General features: G+C 50.0%; 29 non-coding genes across 29 annotated transcripts; 19 read left to right on the forward strand and 10 right to left on the reverse strand.

Moving 5' to 3' along the window:
• Positions 1-6: 6 nt before the first annotated feature.
• Positions 7-79, reverse strand: Trnav-uac. Its single transcript has one exon. It is a non-coding gene; the product is annotated as a tRNA-Val (tRNA).
• A 235-nt stretch (positions 80-314) lies between these two features.
• On the forward strand, positions 315-386 carry Trnap-cgg. The gene has a single exon. It is a non-coding gene; the product is annotated as a tRNA-Pro (tRNA).
• A 1,642-nt stretch (positions 387-2,028) lies between these two features.
• Trnap-ugg lies at positions 2,029-2,100 on the forward strand. Its single transcript has one exon. It is a non-coding gene; the product is annotated as a tRNA-Pro (tRNA).
• Positions 2,101-2,701: 601 nt separating this feature from the next.
• Positions 2,702-2,774, reverse strand: Trnav-uac. Its single transcript has one exon. It is a non-coding gene; the product is annotated as a tRNA-Val (tRNA).
• Positions 2,775-3,009: 235 nt separating this feature from the next.
• Trnap-cgg lies at positions 3,010-3,081 on the forward strand. Its single transcript has one exon. It is a non-coding gene; the product is annotated as a tRNA-Pro (tRNA).
• A 1,641-nt stretch (positions 3,082-4,722) lies between these two features.
• Positions 4,723-4,794, forward strand: Trnap-ugg. The gene has a single exon. It is a non-coding gene; the product is annotated as a tRNA-Pro (tRNA).
• Positions 4,795-5,395: 601 nt separating this feature from the next.
• Positions 5,396-5,468, reverse strand: Trnav-uac. The gene has a single exon. It is a non-coding gene; the product is annotated as a tRNA-Val (tRNA).
• A 235-nt stretch (positions 5,469-5,703) lies between these two features.
• Positions 5,704-5,775, forward strand: Trnap-cgg. Its single transcript has one exon. It is a non-coding gene; the product is annotated as a tRNA-Pro (tRNA).
• Positions 5,776-7,418: 1,643 nt separating this feature from the next.
• On the forward strand, positions 7,419-7,490 carry Trnap-ugg. Its single transcript has one exon. It is a non-coding gene; the product is annotated as a tRNA-Pro (tRNA).
• Positions 7,491-8,091: 601 nt separating this feature from the next.
• On the reverse strand, positions 8,092-8,164 carry Trnav-uac. The gene has a single exon. It is a non-coding gene; the product is annotated as a tRNA-Val (tRNA).
• Positions 8,165-8,399: 235 nt separating this feature from the next.
• Trnap-cgg lies at positions 8,400-8,471 on the forward strand. Its single transcript has one exon. It is a non-coding gene; the product is annotated as a tRNA-Pro (tRNA).
• A 1,640-nt stretch (positions 8,472-10,111) lies between these two features.
• On the forward strand, positions 10,112-10,183 carry Trnap-ugg. The gene has a single exon. It is a non-coding gene; the product is annotated as a tRNA-Pro (tRNA).
• A 601-nt stretch (positions 10,184-10,784) lies between these two features.
• On the reverse strand, positions 10,785-10,857 carry Trnav-uac. Its single transcript has one exon. It is a non-coding gene; the product is annotated as a tRNA-Val (tRNA).
• A 235-nt stretch (positions 10,858-11,092) lies between these two features.
• Trnap-cgg lies at positions 11,093-11,164 on the forward strand. The gene has a single exon. It is a non-coding gene; the product is annotated as a tRNA-Pro (tRNA).
• A 2,088-nt stretch (positions 11,165-13,252) lies between these two features.
• Trnap-ugg lies at positions 13,253-13,324 on the forward strand. The gene has a single exon. It is a non-coding gene; the product is annotated as a tRNA-Pro (tRNA).
• A 601-nt stretch (positions 13,325-13,925) lies between these two features.
• Trnav-uac lies at positions 13,926-13,998 on the reverse strand. Its single transcript has one exon. It is a non-coding gene; the product is annotated as a tRNA-Val (tRNA).
• Positions 13,999-14,233: 235 nt separating this feature from the next.
• On the forward strand, positions 14,234-14,305 carry Trnap-cgg. Its single transcript has one exon. It is a non-coding gene; the product is annotated as a tRNA-Pro (tRNA).
• A 1,642-nt stretch (positions 14,306-15,947) lies between these two features.
• Positions 15,948-16,019, forward strand: Trnap-ugg. The gene has a single exon. It is a non-coding gene; the product is annotated as a tRNA-Pro (tRNA).
• A 601-nt stretch (positions 16,020-16,620) lies between these two features.
• Positions 16,621-16,693, reverse strand: Trnav-uac. Its single transcript has one exon. It is a non-coding gene; the product is annotated as a tRNA-Val (tRNA).
• Positions 16,694-16,928: 235 nt separating this feature from the next.
• On the forward strand, positions 16,929-17,000 carry Trnap-cgg. The gene has a single exon. It is a non-coding gene; the product is annotated as a tRNA-Pro (tRNA).
• A 1,642-nt stretch (positions 17,001-18,642) lies between these two features.
• On the forward strand, positions 18,643-18,714 carry Trnap-ugg. The gene has a single exon. It is a non-coding gene; the product is annotated as a tRNA-Pro (tRNA).
• A 601-nt stretch (positions 18,715-19,315) lies between these two features.
• On the reverse strand, positions 19,316-19,388 carry Trnav-uac. The gene has a single exon. It is a non-coding gene; the product is annotated as a tRNA-Val (tRNA).
• Positions 19,389-19,623: 235 nt separating this feature from the next.
• Positions 19,624-19,695, forward strand: Trnap-cgg. Its single transcript has one exon. It is a non-coding gene; the product is annotated as a tRNA-Pro (tRNA).
• A 1,642-nt stretch (positions 19,696-21,337) lies between these two features.
• Trnap-ugg lies at positions 21,338-21,409 on the forward strand. The gene has a single exon. It is a non-coding gene; the product is annotated as a tRNA-Pro (tRNA).
• Positions 21,410-22,010: 601 nt separating this feature from the next.
• On the reverse strand, positions 22,011-22,083 carry Trnav-uac. The gene has a single exon. It is a non-coding gene; the product is annotated as a tRNA-Val (tRNA).
• Positions 22,084-22,318: 235 nt separating this feature from the next.
• On the forward strand, positions 22,319-22,390 carry Trnap-cgg. Its single transcript has one exon. It is a non-coding gene; the product is annotated as a tRNA-Pro (tRNA).
• A 1,642-nt stretch (positions 22,391-24,032) lies between these two features.
• Positions 24,033-24,104, forward strand: Trnap-ugg. Its single transcript has one exon. It is a non-coding gene; the product is annotated as a tRNA-Pro (tRNA).
• A 601-nt stretch (positions 24,105-24,705) lies between these two features.
• Positions 24,706-24,778, reverse strand: Trnav-uac. The gene has a single exon. It is a non-coding gene; the product is annotated as a tRNA-Val (tRNA).
• A 235-nt stretch (positions 24,779-25,013) lies between these two features.
• Trnap-cgg lies at positions 25,014-25,085 on the forward strand. Its single transcript has one exon. It is a non-coding gene; the product is annotated as a tRNA-Pro (tRNA).
• The last annotated feature ends 832 nt before the right edge of the window (positions 25,086-25,917 follow it).

Raw genomic sequence — 25,917 nt, forward strand, 5'->3', positions numbered from 1 at the left:
TTGTTGTGTTCCCGCCCGGGATCGAACCGGGGACCTTCTGCGTGTAAAGCAGACGTGATAACCGCTACACCACGGAAACGACGGTTCTTTTCATGTACCACCCGGAGACTCGTAATAGCAACAGTTTTTCTTCTGTGTTAGCAAGGGCATCGGCTACGAGCTCCCTCCGATTCGTGAAGTTCCTGCAGTAAAAGACGTCGATGAAAACAATCCAACCGCGACAGACAGGGAGAACGCTGGCTGAGCTGCAGCCCTACATGGTGAGACCATCAAAGGTGGCGTCATTCACATGCAGTGCGTTTTCGGAACGAATAGGCTCGTTGGTCTAGGGGTATGATTCCTGCTTCGGGTGCAGGAGGTCCCGGGTTCAAATCCCGGACGAGCCCTTGCGTTTTGTACAACGGTGTGGTAACAAATCGCATGGCGGTGGCTGTTTCGCGCATTTCCAGGCCTCCAAGTCAGCGCTAAAATCCGACAACCAGTTCTGAAACCGTTTCATGTTTCATTTGAGCCATGTGCACCCTGCTGATGGAACGTTTGAAGTTGATTTAAATGGTCACAGTAGAGATCGTAGCAAGCGTCTTGCTGAGTGCGACGAAAACGGGTTTCCGCCCGCTATCGAGCCGGGGACCTTCTGCGTGTTCGGCACGGCGCCTGGGCTCGGCGGCAGCTGCTGCTCTTTCCTTCCTTACGAGATACCGTCGATTCGCGCAGTCGTTATTGCAAAAGATGTCACCAAAGGCAATCGCTTCGTTAGCGGCACTTTGCCTGGGCTCCGCGGCAGCTCTACATGGAGGCACCAGCAGCCCAGCCAGGCCGCCGCCGGCACCGGTGCGCCACAGCGCAAGGAGCCGGCGGCCGCCCTGCAATGCCCCTGTCGTTGCATATTCCACCCGCCCCATATCCTCTCCATGTCTGACTCACTACCCCAAATGACACTGCAGCCGACGTGCTTATTACTATCGCTTTTGGAAGAACCAAGGCGCAGTATTCTAGTGTCGAACCGGTACTGCAAATTGGGATTAAGCAAAAATTTATTGTGTGGTCGAGCGACAGCCTCGGCTCGCTCCTCCTACATGATCGCTTCTTGTGCGGAATAATTCCTAGCTCGCCGATGGCTTCAGAGTTGGTCTTCTCGAAGTTTTGCTTTCGCACTGCATTCCGCAATCTTTTCGTTATGAGTTGTGTGCTTCGGTTTCCCGACTTTCTTGTGTTTAGTGTGTTTGGCTTCTCTTAACCCTTAGCCACCGCTTGCCGAAATTTCCACACTATCATCTGTCGATCTGCAGAGCTCGATGAAGGCATCGCGGCCGTTCCTGAGCTCGTGGAACGGTCGAATCTGTAGTTGTTTCCAGATCTCTCCCACACAACGGCCTCCCAGAAGCTTGGATTACAGAAGTACGCCACTACTCCCAGCCGGAGATTCACGATTGAAAGCAGAATGACATGAGCTACACGCAGCTCCGATTTTTTTTTTTTTGTGTCTGACCTACTTTGAAAGACTTTGTAGTCGATTTACTTACTACTATCGCTGTTGGAAACCAGGTGATAACCGCACAGTATTTTAGAGACGATCAGGTAATGAAAATTTAGAATAAGTAAAACAGTATCAAAAGAAGTTGTGTGGTGGAGCAGCACATGCAATTCACGCTTCCTAGATAATCGTTACTGCATAGAATAATTCTTTTGTCTGCGGCGTCTTCAGTATCCGTCTTCTGGAAATTTTGCTTGCAGTATATTTTGCAATCTTTTCGTTATGAGTTGGTGCTTGGTTTCCCGATGTTCTTTTGTTTAGTGCATTCGCCTCCTCTTAACCCTGAGAAACCACATACCGAAACTGAGGCACTGCCGGCTGTTCATAAGCAGTGCTCGATGAAGTTATTTCGCTTTTTATTCGTTGCCTTTAATATTCTTCTCAACAGTGGTGAGTGCTGCCTGCAGAAAGCGTTTATCTTGCGAATTCGCGTGAAAGTTTGTGTTCCCTGTGAGGCCCACTACTTGGGATTAACTTGACTGCTCCAGCCAGGTGGCTCGTTGGTCTAGGGGTATGATTCCTGCTTTGGGTGCAAGAGGTCCCGGGTTCAAATCCCGGACGAGCCCTGCCATTTTGACCGTGCTGAAGCGTAGGTGGAACTCAGCCCCGGTTGCAGCTCCTCAATGAAGAGTAGACGCCTGTTATAGCACGTGGATATAACAAGAATGCGGCACCAGTAAAGTACGTAGGTGGAATTCGGTAGAAAGGCAGACGGTAATTTTGCATGCAACGGAAAACAAGGTTGTCTTTGCGGGATATGTGCACCGTGAGTGGAGATTCAGCTTAATTGTGCGACAGTCTACCCTCATCTTACTAGCGACGGCAACAACCAAGGGGTGGCATGTAAGATTGAGCGTGGCTAAGAGTTTCTCATTATTAGTTAGCATCACACTTTAACAGAGCTGTGACAAGGCGAGTAGGGTGAGCTCAGGAAAGCCAGTAGCAAGCGCACTTGAAGTAGCCCTGAAGAACCGGATTATAAATTTTGCCAGCCATAATGGAGCTAGGGGCGTTCTCAGTTACCAAATACCGGTGCAATAAGAGAGCTACAGTATTTGACAGTAAAATGACGCCCTATCCGTCTAGCATACAACATTGCTTGTCTCTGCATACGCGGACGTGAGGTCATCTCGGAAATGAAATCCGAAATATAGATTAAAATTGTTGTGTTCCCGCCCGGGATCGAACCGGGGACCTTCTGCGTGTAAAGCAGACGTGATAACCGCTACACCACGGAAACGACGGTTCTTTTCATGTACCACCCGGAGACTCGTAATAGCAACAGTTTTTCTTCTGTGTTAGCAAGGGCATCGGCTACGAGCTCCCTCCGATTCGTGAAGTTCCTGCAGTAAAAGACGTCGATGAAAACAATCCAACCGCGACAGACAGGGAGAACGCTGGCTGAGCTGCAGCCCTACATGGTGAGACCATCAAAGGTGGCGTCATTCACATGCAGTGCGTTTTCGGAACGAATAGGCTCGTTGGTCTAGGGGTATGATTCCTGCTTCGGGTGCAGGAGGTCCCGGGTTCAAATCCCGGACGAGCCCTTGCGTTTTGTACAACGGTGTGGTAACAAACCGCATGGCGGTGGCTGTTTCGCGCATTTCCAGGCCTCCAAGTCAGCGCTAAAATCCGACAACCAGTTCTGAAACCGTTTCATGTTTCATTTGAGCCATGTGCACCCTGCTGATGGAACGTTTGAAGTTGATTTAAATGGTCACAGTAGAGATCGTAGCAAGTGTCTTGCTGAGTGCGACGAAAACGGGTTTCCGCCCGCAATCGAGCCGGGGACCTTCTGCGTGTTCGGCACGGCGCCTGGGCTCGGCGGCAGCTGCTGCTCTTTCCTTCCTTACGAGATACCGTCGATTCGCGCAGTCGTTATTGCAAAAGATGTCACCAAAGGCAATCGCTTCGTTAGCGGCACTTTGCCTGGGCTCCGCGGCAGCTCTACATGGAGGCACCAGCAGCCCAGCCAGGCCGCCGCCGGCACCGGTGCGCCACAGCGCAAGGAGCCGGCGGCCGCCCTGCAATGCCCCTGTCGTTGCATATTCCACCCGCCCCATATCCTCTCCATGTCTGACTCACTACCCCAAATGACACTGCAGTCGACGTGCTTATTACTATCGCTTTTGGAAGAACCAAGGCGCAGTATTCTAGTGTCGAACCGGTACTGCAAATTGGGATTAAGCAAAAATTTATTGTGTGGTCGAGCGACAGCCTCGGCTCGCTCCTCCTACATGATCGCTTCTTGTGCGGAATAATTCCTAGCTCGCCGATGGCTTCAGAGTTGGTCTTCTCGAAGTTTTGCTTTCGCACTGCATTCCGCAATCTTTTCGTTATGAGTTGTGTGCTTCGGTTTCCCGACTTTCTTGTGTTTAGTGTGTTTGGCTTCTCTTAACCCTTAGCCACCGCTTGCCGAAATTTCCACACTATCATCTGTCGATCTGCAGAGCTCGATGAAGGCATCGCGGCCGTTCCTGAGCTCGTGGAACGGTCGAATCTGTAGTTGTTTCCAGATCTCTCCCACACAACGGCCTCCCAGAAGCTTGGATTACAGAAGTACGCCACTACTCCCAGCCGGAGATTCACGATTGAAAGCAGAATGACATGAGCTACACGCAGCTCCGATTTTTTTTTTTTGTGTCTGACCTACTTTGAAAGACTTTGTAGTCGATTTACTTACTACTATCGCTGTTGGAAACCAGGTGATAACCGCACAGTATTTTAGAGACGATCAGGTAATGAAAATTTAGAATAAGTAAAACAGTATCAAAAGAAGCTGTGTGGTGGAGCAGCACATGCAATTCACGCTTCCTAGATAATCGTTACTGCATAGAATAATTCTTTTGTCTGCGGCGTCTTCAGTATCCGTCTTCTGGAAATTTTGCTTGCAGTATATTTTGCAATCTTTTCGTTATGAGTTGGTGCTTGGTTTCCCGATGTTCTTTTGTTTAGTGCATTCGCCTCCTCTTAACCCTGAGAAACCACATACCGAAACTGAGGCACTGCCGGCTGTTCATAAGCAGTGCTCGATGAAGTTATTTCGCTTTTTATTCGTTGCCTTTAATATTCTTCTCAACAGTGGTGAGTGCTGCCTGCAGAAAGCGTTTATCTTGCGAATTCGCGTGAAAGTTTGTGTTCCCTGTGAGGCCCACTACTTGGGATTAACTTGACTGTTCCAGCCAGGTGGCTCGTTGGTCTAGGGGTATGATTCCTGCTTTGGGTGCAGGAGGTCCCGGGTTCAAATCCCGGACGAGCCCTGCCATTTTGACCGTGCTGAAGCGTAGGTGGAACTCAGCCCCGGTTGCAGCTCCTCAATGAAGAGTAGACGCCTGTTATAGCACGTGGATATAACAAGAATGCGGCACCAGTAAAGTACGTAGGTGGAATTCGGTAGAAAGGCAGACGGTAATTTTGCATGCAACGGAAAACAAGGTTGTCTTTGCGGGATATGTGCACCGTGAGTGGAGATTCAGCTTAATTGTGCGACAGTCTACCCTCATCTTACTAGCGACGGCAACAACCAAGGGGTGGCATGTAAGATTGAACGTGGCTAAGAGTTTCTCATTATTAGTTAGCATCACACTTTAACAGAGCTGTGACAAGGCGAGTAGGGTGAGCTCAGGAAAGCCAGTAGCAAGCGCACTTGAAGTAGCCCTGAAGAACCGGATTATAAATTTTGCCAGCCATAATGGAGCTAGGGGCGTTCTCAGTTACCAAATACCGGTGCAATAAGAGAGCTACAGTATTTGACAGTAAAATGACGCCCTATCCGTCTAGCATACAACATTGCTTGTCTCTGCATACGCGGACGTGAGGTCATCTCGGAAATGAAATCCGAAATATAGATTAAAATTGTTGTGTTCCCGCCCGGGATCGAACCGGGGACCTTCTGCGTGTAAAGCAGACGTGATAACCGCTACACCACGGAAACGACGGTTGTTTTCATGTACCACCCGGAGACTCGTAATAGCAACAGTTTTACTTCTGTGTTAGCAAGGGCATCGGCTACGAGCTCCCTCCGATTCGTGAAGTTCCTGCAGTAAAAGACGTCGATGAAAACAATCCAACCGCGACAGACAGGGAGAACGCTGGCTGAGCTGCAGCCCTACATGGTGAGACCATCAAAGGTGGCGTCATTCACATGCAGTGCGTTTTCGGAACGAATAGGCTCGTTGGTCTAGGGGTATGATTCCTGCTTCGGGTGCAGGAGGTCCCGGGTTCAAATCCCGGACGAGCCCTTGCGTTTTGTACAACGGTGTGGTAACAAATCGCATGGCGGTGGCTGTTTCGCGCATTTCCAGGCCTCCAAGTCAGCGCTAAAATCCGACAACCGGTTCTGAAACCGTTTCATGTTTCATTTGAGCCATGTGCACCCTGCTGATGGAACGTTTGAAGTTGATTTAAATGGTCACAGTAGAGATCGTAGCAAGCGTCTTGCTGAGTGCGACGAAAACGGGTTTCCGCCCGCTATCGAGCCGGGGACCTTCTGCGTGTTCGGCACGGCGCCTGGGCTCGGCGGCAGCTGCTGCTCTTTCCTTCCTTACGAGATACCGTCGATTCGCGCAGTCGTTATTGCAAAAGATGTCACCAAAGGCAATCGCTTCGTTAGCGGCACTTTGCCTGGGCTCCGCGGCAGCTCTACATGGAGGCACCAGCAGCCCAGCCAGGCCGCCGCCGGCACCGGTGCGCCACAGCGCAACGAGCCGGCGGCCGCCCTGCAATGCCCCTGTCGTTGCATATTCCACCCGCCCCATATCCTCTCCATGTCTGACTCACTACCCCAAATGACACTGCAGTCGACGTGCTTATTACTATCGCTTTTGGAAGAACCAAGGCGCAGTATTCTAGTGTCGAACCGGTACTGCAAATTGGGATTAAGCAAAAATTTATTGTGTGGTCGAGCGACAGCCTCGGCTCGCTCCTCCTACATGATCGCTTCTTGTGCGGAATAATTCCTAGCTCGCCGATGGCTTCAGAGTTGGTCTTCTCGAAGTTTTGCTTTCGCACTGCATTCCGCAATCTTTTCGTTATGAGTTGTGTGCTTCGGTTTCCCGACTTTCTTGTGTTTAGTGTGTTTGGCTTCTCTTAACCCTTAGCCACCGCTTGCCGAAATTTCCACACTATCATCTGTCGATCTGCAGAGCTCGATGAAGGCATCGCGGCCGTTCCTGAGCTCGTGGAACGGTCGAATCTGTAGTTGTTTCCAGATCTCTCCCACACAACGGCCTCCCAGAAGCTTGGATTACAGAAGTACGCCACTACTCCCAGCCGGAGATTCACGATTGAAAGCAGAATGACATGAGCTACACGCAGCTCCGATTTTTTTTTTTTTTGTGTCTGACCTACTTTGAAAGACTTTGTAGTCGATTTACTTACTACTATCGCTGTTGGAAACCAGGTGATAACCGCACAGTATTTTAGAGACGATCAGGTAATGAAAATTTAGAATAAGTAAAACAGTATCAAAAGAAGTTGTGTGGTGGAGCAGCACATGCAATTCACGCTTCCTAGATAATCGTTACTGCATAGAATAATTCTTTTGTCTGCGGCGTCTTCAGTATCCGTCTTCTGGAAATTTTGCTTGCAGTATATTTTGCAATCTTTTCGTTATGAGTTGGTGCTTGGTTTCCCGATGTTCTTTTGTTTAGTGCATTCGCCTCCTCTTAACCCTGAGAAACCACATACCGAAACTGAGGCACTGCCGGCTGTTCATAAGCAGTGCTCGATGAAGTTATTTCGCTTTTTATTCGTTGCCTTTAATATTCTTCTCAACAGTGGTGAGTGCTGCCTGCAGAAAGCGTTTATCTTGCGAATTCGCGTGAAAGTTTGTGTTCCCTGTGAGGCCCACTACTTGGGATTAACTTGACTGCTCCAGCCAGGTGGCTCGTTGGTCTAGGGGTATGATTCCTGCTTTGGGTGCAGGAGGTCCCGGGTTCAAATCCCGGACGAGCCCTGCCATTTTGACCGTGCTGAAGCGTAGGTGGAACTCAGCCCCGGTTGCAGCTCCTCAATGAAGAGTAGACGCCTGTTATAGCACGTGGATATAACAAGAATGCGGCACCAGTAAAGTACGTAGGTGGAATTCGGTAGAAAGGCAGACGGTAATTTTGCATGCAACGGAAAACAAGGTTGTCTTTGCGGGATATGTGCACCGTGAGTGGAGATTCAGCTTAATTGTGCGACAGTCTACCCTCATCTTACTAGCGACGGCAACAACCAAGGGGTGGCATGTAAGATTGAACGTGGCTAAGAGTTTCTCATTATTAGTTAGCATCACACTTTAACAGAGCTGTGACAAGGCGAGTAGGGTGAGCTCAGGAAAGCCAGTAGCAAGCGCACTTGAAGTAGCCCTGAAGAACCGGATTATAAATTTTGCCAGCCATAATGGAGCTAGGGGCGTTCTCAGTTACCAAATACCGGTGCAATAAGAGAGCTACAGTATTTGACAGTAAAATGACGCCCTATCCGTCTAGCATACAACATTGCTTGTCTCTGCATACGCGGACGTGAGGTCATCTCGGAAATGAAATCCGAAATATAGATTAAAATTGTTGTGTTCCCGCCCGGGATCGAACCGGGGACCTTCTGCGTGTAAAGCAGACGTGATAACCGCTACACCACGGAAACGACGGTTCTTTTCATGTACCACCCGGAGACTCGTAATAGCAACAGTTTTTCTTCTGTGTTAGCAAGGGCATCGGCTACGAGCTCCCTCCGATTCGTGAAGTTCCTGCAGTAAAAGACGTCGATGAAAACAATCCAACCGCGACAGACAGGGAGAACGCTGGCTGAGCTGCAGCCCTACATGGTGAGACCATCAAAGGTGGCGTCATTCACATGCAGTGCGGTTTCGGAACGAATAGGCTCGTTGGTCTAGGGGTATGATTCCTGCTTCGGGTGCAGGAGGTCCCGGGTTCAAATCCCGGACGAGCCCTTGCGTTTTGTACAACGGTGTGGTAACAAACCGCATGGCGGTGGCTGTTTCGCGCATTTCCAGGCCTCCAAGTCAGCGCTAAAATCCGACAACCAGTTCTGAAACCGTTTCATGTTTCATTTGAGCCATGTGCACCCTGCTGATGGAACGTTTGAAGTTGATTTAAATGGTCACAGTAGAGATCGTAGCAAGTGTCTTGCTGAGTGCGACGAAAACGGGTTTCCGCCCGCAATCGAGCCGGGGACCTTCTGCGTGTTCGGCACGGCGCCTGGGCTCGGCGGCAGCTGCTGCTCTTTCCTTCCTTACGAGATACCGTCGATTCGCGCAGTCGTTATTGCAAAAGATGTCACCAAAGGCAATCGCTTCGTTAGCGGCACTTTGCCTGGGCTCCGCGGCAGCTCTACATGGAGGCACCAGCAGCCCAGCCAGGCCGCCGCCGGCACCGGTGCGCCACAGCGCAACGAGCCGGCGGCCGCCCTGCAATGCCCCTGTCGTTGCATATTCCACCCGCCCCATATCCTCTCCATGTCTGACTCACTACCCCAAATGACACTGCAGTCGACGTGCTTATTACTATCGCTTTTGGAAGAACCAAGGCGCAGTATTCTAGTGTCGAACCGGTACTGCAAATTGGGATTAAGCAAAAATTTATTGTGTGGTCGAGCGACAGCCTCGGCTCGCTCCTCCTACATGATCGCTTCTTGTGCGGAATAATTCCTAGCTCGCCGATGGCTTCAGAGTTGGTCTTCTCGAAGTTTTGCTTTCGCACTGCATTCCGCAATCTTTTCGTTATGAGTTGTGTGCTTCGGTTTCCCGACTTTCTTGTGTTTAGTGTGTTTGGCTTCTCTTAACCCTTAGCCACCGCTTGCCGAAATTTCCACACTATCATCTGTCGATCTGCAGAGCTCGATGAAGGCATCGCGGCCGTTCCTGAGCTCGTGGAACGGTCGAATCTGTAGTTGTTTCCAGATCTCTCCCACACAACGGCCTCCCAGAAGCTTGGATTACAGAAGTACGCCACTACTCCCAGCCGGAGATTCACGATTGAAAGCAGAATGACATGAGCTACACGCAGCTCCGATTTTTTTTTTTGTGTCTGACCTACTTTGAAAGACTTTGTAGTCGATTTACTTACTACTATCGCTGTTGGAAACCAGGTGATAACCGCACAGTATTTTAGAGACGATCAGGTAATGAAAATTTAGAATAAGTAAAACAGTATCAAAAGAAGCTGTGTGGTGGAGCAGCACATGCAATTCACGCTTCCTAGATAATCGTTACTGCATAGAATAATTCTTTTGTCTGCGGCGTCTTCAGTATCCGTCTTCTGGAAATTTTGCTTGCAGTATATTTTGCAATCTTTTCGTTATGAGTTGGTGCTTGGTTTCCCGATGTTCTTTTGTTTAGTGCATTCGCCTCCTCTTAACCCTGAGAAACCACATACCGAAACTGAGGCACTGCCGGCTGTTCATAAGCAGTGCTCGATGAAGTTATTTCGCTTTTTATTTGTTGCCTTTAATATTCTTCTCAACAGTGGTGAGTGCTGCCTGCAGAAAGCGTTTATCTTGCGAATTCGCGTGAAAGTTTGTGTTCCCTGTGAGGCCCACTACTTGGGATTAACTTGACTGCTCCAGCCAGGTGGCTCGTTGGTCTAGGGGTATGATTCCTGCTTTGGGTGCAGGAGGTCCCGGGTTCAAATCCCGGACGAGCCCTGCCATTTTGACCGTGCTGAAGCGTAGGTGGAACTCAGCCCCGGTTGCAGCTCCTCAATGAAGAGTAGACGCCTGTTATAGCACGTGGATATAACAAGAATGCGGCACCAGTAAAGTACGTAGGTGGAATTCGGTAGAAAGGCAGACGGTAATTTTGCATGCAACGGAAAACAAGGTTGTCTTTGCGGGATATGTGCACCGTGAGTGGAGATTCAGCTTAATTGTGCGACAGTCTACCCTCATCTTACTAGCGACGGCAACAACCAAGGGGTGGCATGTAAGATTGAGCGTGGCTAAGAGTTTCTCATTATTAGTTAGCATCACACTTTAACAGAGCTGTGACAAGGCGAGGAGGGTGAGCTCAGGAAAGCCAGTAGCAAGCGCACTTGAAGTAGCCCTGAAGAACCGGATTATAAATTTTGCCAGCCATAATGGAGCTAGGGGCGTTCTCAGTTACCAAATACCGGTGCAATAAGAGAGCTACAGTATTTGACAGTAAAATGACGCCCTATCCGTCTAGCATACAACATTGCTTGTCTCTGCATACGCGGACGTGAGGTCATCTCGGAAATGAAATCCGAAATATGGATTAAAATTGTTGTGTTCCCGCCCGGGATCGAACCGGGGACCTTCTGCGTGTAAAGCAGACGTGATAACCGCTACACCACGGAAACGACGGTTCTTTTCATGTACCACCCGGAGACTCGTAATAGCAACAGTTTTTCTTCTGTGTTAGCAAGGGCATCGGCTACGAGCTCCCTCCGATTCGTGAAGTTCCTGCAGTAAAAGACGTCGATGAAAACAATCCAACCGCGACAGACAGGGAGAACGCTGGCTGAGCTGCAGCCCTACATGGTGAGACCATCAAAGGTGGCGTCATTGACATGCAGTGCGGTTTCGGAACGAATAGGCTCGTTGGTCTAGGGGTATGATTCCTGCTTCGGGTGCAGGAGGTCCCGGGTTCAAATCCCGGAAGAGCCCTTGCGTTTTGTACAACGGTGTGGTAACAAATCGCATGGCGGTGGCTGTTTCGCGCATTTCCAGGCCTCCAAGTCAGCGCTAAAATCCGACAACCAGTTCTGAAACCGTTTCATGTTCAATTTGAGCCATGTGCACCCTGCTGATGGAACGTTTGAAGTTGATTTAAATGGTCACAGTAGAGATCGTAGCAAGTGTCTTGCTGAGTGCGACGAAAACGGGTTTCCGCCCGCAATCGAGCCGGGGACCTTCTGCGTGTTCGGCACGGCGCCTGGGCTCGGCGGCAGCTGCTGCTCTTTCCTTCCTTACGAGATACCGTCGATTCGCGCAGTCGTTATTGCAAAAGATGTCACCAAAGGCAATCGCTTCGTTAGCGGCACTTTGCCTGGGCTCCGCGGCAGCAAGAGATCGTAGCAAGTGTCTTGCTGAGTGCGACGAAAACGGGTTTCCGCCCGCAATCGAGCCGGGGACCTTCTGCGTGTTCGGCACGGCGCCTGGGCTCGGCGGCAGCTGCTGCTCTTTCCTTCCTTACGAGATACCGTCGATTCGCGCAGTCGTTATTGCAAAAGATGTCACCAAAGGCAATCGCTTCGTTAGCGGCACTTTGCCTGGGCTCCGCGGCAGCAAGAGATCGTAGCAAGTGTCTTGCTGAGTGCGACGAAAACGGGTTTCCGCCCGCAATCGAGCCGGGGACCTTCTGCGTGTTCGGCACGGCGCCTGGGCTCGGCGGCAGCTGCTGCTCTTTCCTTCCTTACGAGATACCGTCGATTCGCGCAGTCGTTATTGCAAAAGATGTCACCAAAGGCAATCGCTTCGTTAGCGGCACTTTGCCTGGGCTCCGCGGCAGCTCTACATGGAGGCACCAGCAGCCCAGCCAGGCCGCCGCCGGCACCGGTGCGCCACAGCGCAACGAGCCGGCGGCCGCCCTGCAATGCCCCTGTCGTTGCATATTCCACCCGCCCCATATCCTCTCCATGTCTGACTCACTACCCCAAATGACACTGCAGTCGACGTGCTTATTACTATCGCTTTTGGAAGAACCAAGGCGCAGTATTCTAGTGTCGAACCGGTACTGCAAATTGGGATTAAGCAAAAATTTATTGTGTGGTCGAGCGACAGCCTCGGCTCGCTCCTCCTACATGATCGCTTCTTGTGCGGAATAATTCCTAGCTCGCCGATGGCTTCAGAGTTGGTCTTCTCGAAGTTTTGCTTTCGCACTGCATTCCGCAATCTTTTCGTTATGAGTTGTGTGCTTCGGTTTCCCGACTTTCTTGTGTTTAGTGTGTTTGGCTTCTCTTAACCCTTAGCCACCGCTTGCCGAAATTTCCACACTATCATCTGTCGATCTGCAGAGCTCGATGAAGGCATCGCGGCCGTTCCTGAGCTCGTGGAACGGTCGAATCTGTAGTTGTTTCCAGATCTCTCCCACACAACGGCCTCCCAGAAGCTTGGATTACAGAAGTACGCCACTACTCCCAGCCGGAGATTCACGATTGAAAGCAGAATGACATGAGCTACACGCAGCTCCGATTTTTTTTTTTTTGTGTCTGACCTACTTTGAAAGACTTTGTAGTCGATTTACTTACTACTATCGCTGTTGGAAACCAGGTGATAACCGCACAGTATTTTAGAGACGATCAGGTAATGAAAATTTAGAATAAGTAAAACAGTATCAAAAGAAGCTGTGTGGTGGAGCAGCACATGCAATTCACGCTTCCTAGATAATCGTTACTGCATAGAATAATTCTTTTGTCTGCGGCGTCTTCAGTATCCGTCTTCTGGAAATTTTGCTTGCAGTATATTTTGCAATCTTTTCGTTATGAGTTGGTGCTTGGTTTCCCGATGTTCTTTTGTTTAGTGCATTCGCCTCCTCTTAACCCTGAGAAACCACATACCGAAACTGAGGCACTGCCGGCTGTTCATAAGCAGTGCTCGATGAAGTTATTTCGCTTTTTATTTGTTGCCTTTAATATTCTTCTCAACAGTGGTGAGTGCTGCCTGCAGAAAGCGTTTATCTTGCGAATTCGCGTGAAAGTTTGTGTTCCCTGTGAGGCCCACTACTTGGGATTAACTTGACTGCTCCAGCCAGGTGGCTCGTTGGTCTAGGGGTATGATTCCTGCTTTGGGTGCAGGAGGTCCCGGGTTCAAATCCCGGACGAGCCCTGCCATTTTGACCGTGCTGAAGCGTAGGTGGAACTCAGCCCCGGTTGCAGCTCCTCAATGAAGAGTAGACGCCTGTTATAGCACGTGGATATAACAAGAATGCGGCAACAGTAAAGTACGTAGGTGGAATTCGGTAGAAAGGCAGACGGTAATTTTGCATGCAACGGAAAACAAGGTTGTCTTTGCGGGATATGTGCACCGTGAGTGGAGATTCAGCTTAATTGTGCGACAGTCTACCCTCATCTTACTAGCGACGGCAACAACCAAGGGGTGGCATGTAAGATTGAGCGTGGCTAAGAGTTTCTCATTATTAGTTAGCATCACACTTTAACAGAGCTGTGACAAGGCGAGGAGGGTGAGCTCAGGAAAGCCAGTAGCAAGCGCACTTGAAGTAGCCCTGAAGAACCGGATTATAAATTTTGCCAGCCATAATGGAGCTAGGGGCGTTCTCAGTTACCAAATACCGGTGCAATAAGAGAGCTACAGTATTTGACAGTAAAATGACGCCCTATCCGTCTAGCATACAACATTGCTTGTCTCTGCATACGCGGACGTGAGGTCATCTCGGAAATGAAATCCGAAATATGGATTAAAATTGTTGTGTTCCCGCCCGGGATCGAACCGGGGACCTTCTGCGTGTAAAGCAGACGTGATAACCGCTACACCACGGAAACGACGGTTCTTTTCATGTACCACCCGGAGACTCGTAATAGCAACAGTTTTTCTTCTGTGTTAGCAAGGGCATCGGCTACGAGCTCCCTCCGATTCGTGAAGTTCCTGCAGTAAAAGACGTCGATGAAAACAATCCAACCGCGACAGACAGGGAGAACGCTGGCTGAGCTGCAGCCCTACATGGTGAGACCATCAAAGGTGGCGTCATTGACATGCAGTGCGGTTTCGGAACGAATAGGCTCGTTGGTCTAGGGGTATGATTCCTGCTTCGGGTGCAGGAGGTCCCGGGTTCAAATCCCGGACGAGCCCTTGCGTTTTGTACAACGGTGTGGTAACAAATCGCATGGCGGTGGCTGTTTCGCGCATTTCCAGGCCTCCAAGTCAGCGCTAAAATCCGACAACCAGTTCTGAAACCGTTTCATGTTTCATTTGAGCCATGTGCACCCTGCTGATGGAACGTTTGAAGTTGATTTAAATGGTCACAGTAGAGATCGTAGCAAGTGTCTTGCTGAGTGCGACGAAAACGGGTTTCCGCCCGCAATCGAGCCGGGGACCTTCTGCGTGTTCGGCACGGCGCCTGGGCTCGGCGGCAGCTGCTGCTCTTTCCTTCCTTACGAGATACCGTCGATTCGCGCAGTCGTTATTGCAAAAGATGTCACCAAAGGCAATCGCTTCGTTAGCGGCACTTTGCCTGGGCTCCGCGGCAGCTCTACATGGAGGCACCAGCAGCCCAGCCAGGCCGCCGCCGGCACCGGTGCGCCACAGCGCAAGGAGCCGGCGGCCGCCCTGCAATGCCCCTGTCGTTGCATATTCCACCCGCCCCATATCCTCTCCATGTCTGACTCACTACCCCAAATGACACTGCAGTCGACGTGCTTATTACTATCGCTTTTGGAAGAACCAAGGCGCAGTATTCTAGTGTCGATCCGGTACTGCAAATTGGGATTAAGCAAAAATTTATTGTGTGGTCGAGCGACAGCCTCGGCTCGCTCCTCCTACATGATCGCTTCTTGTGCGGAATAATTCCTAGCTCGCCGATGGCTTCAGAGTTGGTCTTCTCGAAGTTTTGCTTTCGCACTGCATTCCGCAATCTTTTCGTTATGAGTTGTGTGCTTCGGTTTCCCGACTTTCTTGTGTTTAGTGTGTTTGGCTTCTCTTAACCCTTAGCCACCGCTTGCCGAAATTTCCACACTATCATCTGTCGATCTGCAGAGCTCGATGAAGGCATCGCGGCCGTTCCTGAGCTCGTGGAACGGTCGAATCTGTAGTTGTTTCCAGATCTCTCCCACACAACGGCCTCCCAGAAGCTTGGATTACAGAAGTACGCCACTACTCCCAGCCGGAGATTCACGATTGAAAGCAGAATGACATGAGCTACACGCAGCTCCGATTTTTTTTTTTTTGTGTCTGACCTACTTTGAAAGACTTTGTAGTCGATTTACTTACTACTATCGCTGTTGGAAACCAGGTGATAACCGCACAGTATTTTAGAGACGATCAGGTAATGAAAATTTAGAATAAGTAAAACAGTATCAAATGAAGCTGTGTGGTGGAGCAGCACATGCAATTCACGCTTCCTAGATAATCGTTACTGCATAGAATAATTCTTTTGTCTGCGGCGTCTTCAGTATCCGTCTTCTGGAAATTTTGCTTGCAGTATATTTTGCAATCTTTTCGTTATGAGTTGGTGCTTGGTTTCCCGATGTTCTTTTGTTTAGTGCATTCGCCTCCTCTTAACCCTGAGAAACCACATACCGAAACTGAGGCACTGCCGGCTGTTCATAAGCAGTGCTCGATGAAGTTATTTCGCTTTTTATTTGTTGCCTTTAATATTCTTCTCAACAGTGGTGAGTGCTGCCTGCAGAAAGCGTTTATCTTGCGAATTCGCGTGAAAGTTTGTGTTCCCTGTGAGGCCCACTACTTGGGATTAACTTGACTGCTCCAGCCAGGTGGCTCGTTGGTCTAGGGGTATGATTCCTGCTTTGGGTGCAGGAGGTCCCGGGTTCAAATCCCGGACGAGCCCTGCCATTTTGACCGTGCTGAAGCGTAGGTGGAACTCAGCCCCGGTTGCAGCTCCTCAATGAAGAGTAGACGCCTGTTATAGCACGTGGATATAACAAGAATGCGGCAACAGTAAAGTACGTAGGTGGAATTCGGTAGAAAGGCAGACGGTAATTTTGCATGCAACGGAAAACAAGGTTGTCTTTGCGGGATATGTGCACCGTGAGTGGAGATTCAGCTTAATTGTGCGACAGTCTACCCTCATCTTACTAGCGACGGCAACAACCAAGGGGTGGCATGTAAGATTGAGCGTGGCTAAGAGTTTCTCATTATTAGTTAGCATCACACTTTAACAGAGCTGTGACAAGGCGAGGAGGGTGAGCTCAGGAAAGCCAGTAGCAAGCGCACTTGAAGTAGCCCTGAAGAACCGGATTATAAATTTTGCCAGCCATAATGGAGCTAGGGGCGTTCTCAGTTACCAAATACCGGTGCAATAAGAGAGCTACAGTATTTGACAGTAAAATGACGCCCTATCCGTCTAGCATACAACATTGCTTGTCTCTGCATACGCGGACGTGAGGTCATCTCGGAAATGAAATCCGAAATATGGATTAAAATTGTTGTGTTCCCGCCCGGGATCGAACCGGGGACCTTCTGCGTGTAAAGCAGACGTGATAACCGCTACACCACGGAAACGACGGTTCTTTTCATGTACCACCCGGAGACTCGTAATAGCAACAGTTTTTCTTCTGTGTTAGCAAGGGCATCGGCTACGAGCTCCCTCCGATTCGTGAAGTTCCTGCAGTAAAAGACGTCGATGAAAACAATCCAACCGCGACAGACAGGGAGAACGCTGGCTGAGCTGCAGCCCTACATGGTGAGACCATCAAAGGTGGCGTCATTGACATGCAGTGCGGTTTCGGAACGAATAGGCTCGTTGGTCTAGGGGTATGATTCCTGCTTCGGGTGCAGGAGGTCCCGGGTTCAAATCCCGGAAGAGCCCTTGCGTTTTGTACAACGGTGTGGTAACAAATCGCATGGCGGTGGCTGTTTCGCGCATTTCCAGGCCTCCAAGTCAGCGCTAAAATCCGACAACCAGTTCTGAAACCGTTTCATGTTTCATTTGAGCCATGTGCACCCTGCTGATGGAACGTTTGAAGTTGATTTAAATGGTCACAGTAGAGATCGTAGCAAGTGTCTTGCTGAGTGCGACGAAAACGGGTTTCCGCCCGCAATCGAGCCGGGGACCTTCTGCGTGTTCGGCACGGCGCCTGGGCTCGGCGGCAGCTGCTGCTCTTTCCTTCCTTACGAGATACCGTCGATTCGCGCAGTCGTTATTGCAAAAGATGTCACCAAAGGCAATCGCTTCGTTAGCGGCACTTTGCCTGGGCTCCGCGGCAGCTCTACATGGAGGCACCAGCAGCCCAGCCAGGCCGCCGCCGGCACCGGTGCGCCACAGCGCAAGGAGCCGGCGGCCGCCCTGCAATGCCCCTGTCGTTGCATATTCCACCCGCCCCATATCCTCTCCATGTCTGACTCACTACCCCAAATGACACTGCAGTCGACGTGCTTATTACTATCGCTTTTGGAAGAACCAAGGCGCAGTATTCTAGTGTCGAACCGGTACTGCAAATTGGGATTAAGCAAAAATTTATTGTGTGGTCGAGCGACAGCCTCGGCTCGCTCCTCCTACATGATCGCTTCTTGTGCGGAATAATTCCTAGCTCGCCGATGGCTTCAGAGTTGGTCTTCTCGAAGTTTTGCTTTCGCACTGCATTCCGCAATCTTTTCGTTATGAGTTGTGTGCTTCGGTTTCCCGACTTTCTTGTGTTTAGTGTGTTTGGCTTCCCTTAACCCTTAGCCACCGCTTGCCGAAATTTCCACACTATCATCTGTCGATCTGCAGAGCTCGATGAAGGCATCGCGGCCGTTCCTGAGCTCGTGGAACGGTCGAATCTGTAGTTGTTTCCAGATCTCTCCCACACAACGGCCTCCCAGAAGCTTGGATTACAGAAGTACGCCACTACTCCCAGCCGGAGATTCACGATTGAAAGCAGAATGACATGAGCTACACGCAGCTCCGATTTTTTTTTTTTTGTGTCTGACCTACTTTGAAAGACTTTGTAGTCGATTTACTTACTACTATCGCTGTTGGAAACCAGGTGATAACCGCACAGTATTTTAGAGACGATCAGGTAATGAAAATTTAGAATAAGTAAAACAGTATCAAAAGAAGTTGTGTGGTGGAGCAGCACATGCAATTCACGCTTCCTAGATAATCGTTACTGCATAGAATAATTCTTTTGTCTGCGGCGTCTTCAGTATCCGTCTTCTGGAAATTTTGCTTGCAGTATATTTTGCAATCTTTTCGTTATGAGTTGGTGCTTGGTTTCCCGATGTTCTTTTGTTTAGTGCATTCGCCTCCTCTTAACCCTGAGAAACCACATACCGAAACTGAGGCACTGCCGGCTGTTCATAAGCAGTGCTCGATGAAGTTATTTCGCTTTTTATTCGTTGCCTTTAATATTCTTCTCAACAGTGGTGAGTGCTGCCTGCAGAAAGCGTTTATCTTGCGAATTCGCGTGAAAGTTTGTGTTCCCTGTGAGGCCCACTACTTGGGATTAACTTGACTGCTCCAGCCAGGTGGCTCGTTGGTCTAGGGGTATGATTCCTGCTTTGGGTGCAGGAGGTCCCGGGTTCAAATCCCGGACGAGCCCTGCCATTTTGACCGTGCTGAAGCGTAGGTGGAACTCAGCCCCGGTTGCAGCTCCTCAATGAAGAGTAGACGCCTGTTATAGCACGTGGATATAACAAGAATGCGGCACCAGTAAAGTACGTAGGTGGAATTCGGTAGAAAGGCAGACGGTAATTTTGCATGCAACGGAAAACAAGGTTGTCTTTGCGGGATATGTGCACCGTGAGTGGAGATTCAGCTTAATTGTGCGACAGTCTACCCTCATCTTACTAGCGACGGCAACAACCAAGGGGTGGCATGTAAGATTGAGCGTGGCTAAGAGTTTCTCATTATTAGTTAGCATCACACTTTAACAGAGCTGTGACAAGGCGAGTAGGGTGAGCTCAGGAAAGCCAGTAGCAAGCGCACTTGAAGTAGCCCTGAAGAACCGGATTATAAATTTTGCCAGCCATAATGGAGCTAGGGGCGTTCTCAGTTACCAAATACCGGTGCAATAAGAGAGCTACAGTATTTGACAGTAAAATGACGCCCTATCCGTCTAGCATACAACATTGCTTGTCTCTGCATACGCGGACGTGAGGTCATCTCGGAAATGAAATCCGAAATATGGATTAAAATTGTTGTGTTCCCGCCCGGGATCGAACCGGGGACCTTCTGCGTGTAAAGCAGACGTGATAACCGCTACACCACGGAAACGACGGTTCTTTTCATGTACCACCCGGAGACTCGTAATAGCAACAGTTTTTCTTCTGTGTTAGCAAGGGCATCGGCTACGAGCTCCCTCCGATTCGTGAAGTTCCTGCAGTAAAAGACGTCGATGAAAACAATCCAACCGCGACAGACAGGGAGAACGCTGGCTGAGCTGCAGCCCTACATGGTGAGACCATCAAAGGTGGCGTCATTGACATGCAGTGCGGTTTCGGAACGAATAGGCTCGTTGGTCTAGGGGTATGATTCCTGCTTCGGGTGCAGGAGGTCCCGGGTTCAAATCCCGGAAGAGCCCTTGCGTTTTGTACAACGGTGTGGTAACAAATCGCATGGCGGTGGCTGTTTCGCGCATTTCCAGGCCTCCAAGTCAGCGCTAAAATCCGACAACCAGTTCTGAAACCGTTTCATGTTTCATTTGAGCCATGTGCACCCTGCTGATGGAACGTTTGAAGTTGATTTAAATGGTCACAGTAGAGATCGTAGCAAGTGTCTTGCTGAGTGCGACGAAAACGGGTTTCCGCCCGCAATCGAGCCGGGGACCTTCTGCGTGTTCGGCACGGCGCCTGGGCTCGGCGGCAGCTGCTGCTCTTTCCTTCCTTACGAGATACCGTCGATTCGCGCAGTCGTTATTGCAAAAGATGTCACCAAAGGCAATCGCTTCGTTAGCGGCACTTTGCCTGGGCTCCGCGGCAGCTCTACATGGAGGCACCAGCAGCCCAGCCAGGCCGCCGCCGGCACCGGTGCGCCACAGCGCAAGGAGCCGGCGGCCGCCCTGCAATGCCCCTGTCGTTGCATATTCCACCCGCCCCATATCCTCTCCATGTCTGACTCACTACCCCAAATGACACTGCAGTCGACGTGCTTATTACTATCGCTTTTGGAAGAACCAAGGCGCAGTATTCTAGTGTCGAACCGGTACTGCAAATTGGGATTAAGCAAAAATTTATTGTGTGGTCGAGCGACAGCCTCGGCTCGCTCCTCCTACATGATCGCTTCTTGTGCGGAATAATTCCTAGCTCGCCGATGGCTTCAGAGTTGGTCTTCTCGAAGTTTTGCTTTCGCACTGCATTCCGCAATCTTTTCGTTATGAGTTGTGTGCTTCGGTTTCCCGACTTTCTTGTGTTTAGTGTGTTTGGCTTCCCTTAACCCTTAGCCACCGCTTGCCGAAATTTCCACACTATCATCTGTCGATCTGCAGAGCTCGATGAAGGCATCGCGGCCGTTCCTGAGCTCGTGGAACGGTCGAATCTGTAGTTGTTTCCAGATCTCTCCCACACAACGGCCTCCCAGAAGCTTGGATTACAGAAGTACGCCACTACTCCCAGCCGGAGATTCACGATTGAAAGCAGAATGACATGAGCTACACGCAGCTCCGATTTTTTTTTTTTTGTGTCTGACCTACTTTGAAAGACTTTGTAGTCGATTTACTTACTACTATCGCTGTTGGAAACCAGGTGATAACCGCACAGTATTTTAGAGACGATCAGGTAATGAAAATTTAGAATAAGTAAAACAGTATCAAAAGAAGTTGTGTGGTGGAGCAGCACATGCAATTCACGCTTCCTAGATAATCGTTACTGCATAGAATAATTCTTTTGTCTGCGGCGTCTTCAGTATCCGTCTTCTGGAAATTTTGCTTGCAGTATATTTTGCAATCTTTTCGTTATGAGTTGGTGCTTGGTTTCCCGATGTTCTTTTGTTTAGTGCATTCGCCTCCTCTTAACCCTGAGAAACCACATACCGAAACTGAGGCACTGCCGGCTGTTCATAAGCAGTGCTCGATGAAGTTATTTCGCTTTTTATTCGTTGCCTTTAATATTCTTCTCAACAGTGGTGAGTGCTGCCTGCAGAAAGCGTTTATCTTGCGAATTCGCGTGAAAGTTTGTGTTCCCTGTGAGGCCCACTACTTGGGATTAACTTGACTGCTCCAGCCAGGTGGCTCGTTGGTCTAGGGGTATGATTCCTGCTTTGGGTGCAGGAGGTCCCGGGTTCAAATCCCGGACGAGCCCTGCCATTTTGACCGTGCTGAAGCGTAGGTGGAACTCAGCCCCGGTTGCAGCTCCTCAATGAAGAGTAGACGCCTGTTATAGCACGTGGATATAACAAGAATGCGGCACCAGTAAAGTACGTAGGTGGAATTCGGTAGAAAGGCAGACGGTAATTTTGCATGCAACGGAAAACAAGGTTGTCTTTGCGGGATATGTGCACCGTGAGTGGAGATTCAGCTTAATTGTGCGACAGTCTACCCTCATCTTACTAGCGACGGCAACAACCAAGGGGTGGCATGTAAGATTGAGCGTGGCTAAGAGTTTCTCATTATTAGTTAGCATCACACTTTAACAGAGCTGTGACAAGGCGAGTAGGGTGAGCTCAGGAAAGCCAGTAGCAAGCGCACTTGAAGTAGCCCTGAAGAACCGGATTATAAATTTTGCCAGCCATAATGGAGCTAGGGGCGTTCTCAGTTACCAAATACCGGTGCAATAAGAGAGCTACAGTATTTGACAGTAAAATGACGCCCTATCCGTCTAGCATACAACATTGCTTGTCTCTGCATACGCGGACGTGAGGTCATCTCGGAAATGAAATCCGAAATATGGATTAAAATTGTTGTGTTCCCGCCCGGGATCGAACCGGGGACCTTCTGCGTGTAAAGCAGACGTGATAACCGCTACACCACGGAAACGACGGTTCTTTTCATGTACCACCCGGAGACTCGTAATAGCAACAGTTTTTCTTCTGTGTTAGCAAGGGCATCGGCTACGAGCTCCCTCCGATTCGTGAAGTTCCTGCAGTAAAAGACGTCGATGAAAACAATCCAACCGCGACAGACAGGGAGAACGCTGGCTGAGCTGCAGCCCTACATGGTGAGACCATCAAAGGTGGCGTCATTGACATGCAGTGCGGTTTCGGAACGAATAGGCTCGTTGGTCTAGGGGTATGATTCCTGCTTCGGGTGCAGGAGGTCCCGGGTTCAAATCCCGGAAGAGCCCTTGCGTTTTGTACAACGGTGTGGTAACAAATCGCATGGCGGTGGCTGTTTCGCGCATTTCCAGGCCTCCAAGTCAGCGCTAAAATCCGACAACCAGTTCTGAAACCGTTTCATGTTTCATTTGAGCCATGTGCACCCTGCTGATGGAACGTTTGAAGTTGATTTAAATGGTCACAGTAGAGATCGTAGCAAGTGTCTTGCTGAGTGCGACGAAAACGGGTTTCCGCCCGCAATCGAGCCGGGGACCTTCTGCGTGTTCGGCACGGCGCCTGGGCTCGGCGGCAGCTGCTGCTCTTTCCTTCCTTACGAGATACCGTCGATTCGCGCAGTCGTTATTGCAAAAGATGTCACCAAAGGCAATCGCTTCGTTAGCGGCACTTTGCCTGGGCTCCGCGGCAGCTCTACATGGAGGCACCAGCAGCCCAGCCAGGCCGCCGCCGGCACCGGTGCGCCACAGCGCAAGGAGCCGGCGGCCGCCCTGCAATGCCCCTGTCGTTGCATATTCCACCCGCCCCATATCCTCTCCATGTCTGACTCACTACCACAAATGACACTGCAGTCGACGTGCTTATTACTATCGCTTTTGGAAGAACCAAGGCGCAGTATTCTAGTGTCGAACCGGTACTGCAAATTGGGATTAAGCAAAAATTTATTGTGTGGTCGAGCGACAGCCTCGGCTCGCTCCTCCTACATGATCGCTTCTTGTGCGGAATAATTCCTAGCTCGCCGATGGCTTCAGAGTTGGTCTTCTCGAAGTTTTGCTTTCGCACTGCATTCCGCAATCTTTTCGTTATGAGTTGTGTGCTTCGGTTTCCCGACTTTCTTGTGTTTAGTGTGTTTGGCTTCTCTTATCCCTTAGCCACCGCTTGCCGAAATTTCCACACTATCATCTGTCGATCTGCAGAGCTCGATGAAGGCATCGCGGCCGTTCCTGAGCTCGTGGAACGGTCGAATCTGTAGTTGTTTCCAGATCTCTCCCACACAACGGCCTCCCAGAAGCTTGGATTACAGAAGTACGCCACTACTCCCAGCCGGAGATTCACGATTGAAAGCAGAATGACATGAGCTACACGCAGCTCCGATTTTTTTTTTTTTGTGTCTGACCTACTTTGAAAGACTTTGTAGTCGATTTACTTACTACTATCGCTGTTGGAAACCAGGTGATAACCGCACAGTATTTTAGAGACGATCAGGTAATGAAAATTTAGAATAAGTAAAACAGTATCAAAAGAAGTTGTGTGGTGGAGCAGCACATGCAATTCACGCTTCCTAGATAATCTTTACTGCATAGAATAATTCTTTTGTCTGCGGCGTCTTCAGTATCCGTCTTCTGGAAATTTTGCTTGCAGTATATTTTGCAATCTTTTCGTTATGAGTTGGTGCTTGGTTTCCCGATGTTCTTTTGTTTAGTGCATTCGCCTCCTCTTAACCCTGAGAAACCACATACCGAAACTGAGGCACTGCCGGCTGTTCATAAGCAGTGCTCGATGAAGTTATTTCGCTTTTTATTCGTTGCCTTTAATATTCTTCTCAACAGTGGTGAGTGCTGCCTGCAGAAAGCGTTTATCTTGCGAATTCGCGTGAAAGTTTGTGTTCCCTGTGAGGCCCACTACTTGGGATTAACTTGACTGCTCCAGCCAGGTGGCTCGTTGGTCTAGGGGTATGATTCCTGCTTTGGGTGCAGGAGGTCCCGGGTTCAAATCCCGGACGAGCCCTGCCATTTTGACCGTGCTGAAGCGTAGGTGGAACTCAGCCCCGGTTGCAGCTCCTCAATGAAGAGTAGACGCCTGTTATAGCACGTGGATATAACAAGAATGCGGCACCAGTAAAGTACGTAGGTGGAATTCGGTAGAAAGGCAGACGGTAATTTTGCATGCAACGGAAAACAAGGTTGTCTTTGCGGGATATGTGCACCGTGAGTGGAGATTCAGCTTAATTGTGCGACAGTCTACCCTCATCTTACTAGCGACGGCAACAACCAAGGGGTGGCATGTAAGATTGAGCGTGGCTAAGAGTTTCTCATTATTAGTTAGCATCACACTTTAACAGAGCTGTGACAAGGCGAGTAGGGTGAGCTCAGGAAAGCCAGTAGCAAGCGCACTTGAAGTAGCCCTGAAGAACCGGATTATAAATTTTGCCAGCCATAATGGAGCTAGGGGCGTTCTCAGTTACCAAATACCGGTGCAATAAGAGAGCTACAGTATTTGACAGTAAAATGACGCCCTATCCGTCTAGCATACAACATTGCTTGTCTCTGCATACGCGGACGTGAGGTCATCTCGGAAATGAAATCCGAAATATAGATTAAAATTGTTGTGTTCCCGCCCGGGATCGAACCGGGGACCTTCTGCGTGTAAAGCAGACGTGATAACCGCTACACCACGGAAACGACGGTTCTTTTCATGTACCACCCGGAGACTCGTAATAGCAACAGTTTTTCTTCTGTGTTAGCAAGGGCATCGGCTACGAGCTCCCTCCGATTCGTGAAGTTCCTGCAGTAAAAGACGTCGATGAAAACAATCCAACCGCGACAGACAGGGAGAACGCTGGCTGAGCTGCAGCCCTACATGGTGAGACCATCAAAGGTGGCGTCATTCACATGCAGTGCGTTTTCGGAACGAATAGGCTCGTTGGTCTAGGGGTATGATTCCTGCTTCGGGCGCAGGAGGTCCCGGGTTCAAATCCCGGACGAGCCCTTGCGTTTTGTACAACGGTGTGGTAACAAATCGCATGGCGGTGGCTGTTTCGCGCATTTCCAGGCCTCCAAGTCAGCGCTAAAATCCGACAACCAGTTCTGAAACCGTTTCATGTTTCATTTGAGCCATGTGCACCCTGCTGATGGAACGTTTGAAGTTGATTTAAATGGTCACAGTAGAGATCGTAGCAAGTGTCTTGCTGAGTGCGACGAAAACGGGTTTCCGCCCGCAATCGAGCCGGGGACCTTCTGCGTGTTCGGCACGGCGCCTGGGCTCGGCGGCAGCTGCTGCTCTTTCCTTCCTTACGAGATACCGTCGATTCGCGCAGTCGTTATTGCAAAAGATGTCACCAAAGGCAATCGCTTCGTTAGCGGCACTTTGCCTGGGCTCCGCGGCAGCTCTACATGGAGGCACCAGCAGCCCAGCCAGGCCGCCGCCGGCACCGGTGCGCCACAGCGCAAGGAGCCGGCGGCCGCCCTGCAATGCCCCTGTCGTTGCATATTCCACCCGCCCCATATCCTCTCCATGTCTGACTCACTACCCCAAATGACACTGCAGTCGACGTGCTTATTACTATCGCTTTTGGAAGAACCAAGGCGCAGTATTCTAGTGTCGAACCGGTACTGCAAATTGGGATTAAGCAAAAATTTATTGTGTGGTCGAGCGACAGCCTCGGCTCGCTCCTCCTACATGATCGCTTCTTGTGCGGAATAATTCCTAGCTCGCCGATGGCTTCAGAGTTGGTCTTCTCGAAGTTTTGCTTTCGCACTGCATTCCGCAATCTTTTCGTTATGAGTTGTGTGCTTCGGTTTCCCGACTTTCTTGTGTTTAG

This window comes from Schistocerca americana, chromosome 2 (assembly GCF_021461395.2).
Source record: "Schistocerca americana isolate TAMUIC-IGC-003095 chromosome 2, iqSchAmer2.1, whole genome shotgun sequence".
Taxonomy (NCBI): domain Eukaryota; kingdom Metazoa; phylum Arthropoda; class Insecta; order Orthoptera; family Acrididae; genus Schistocerca; species Schistocerca americana.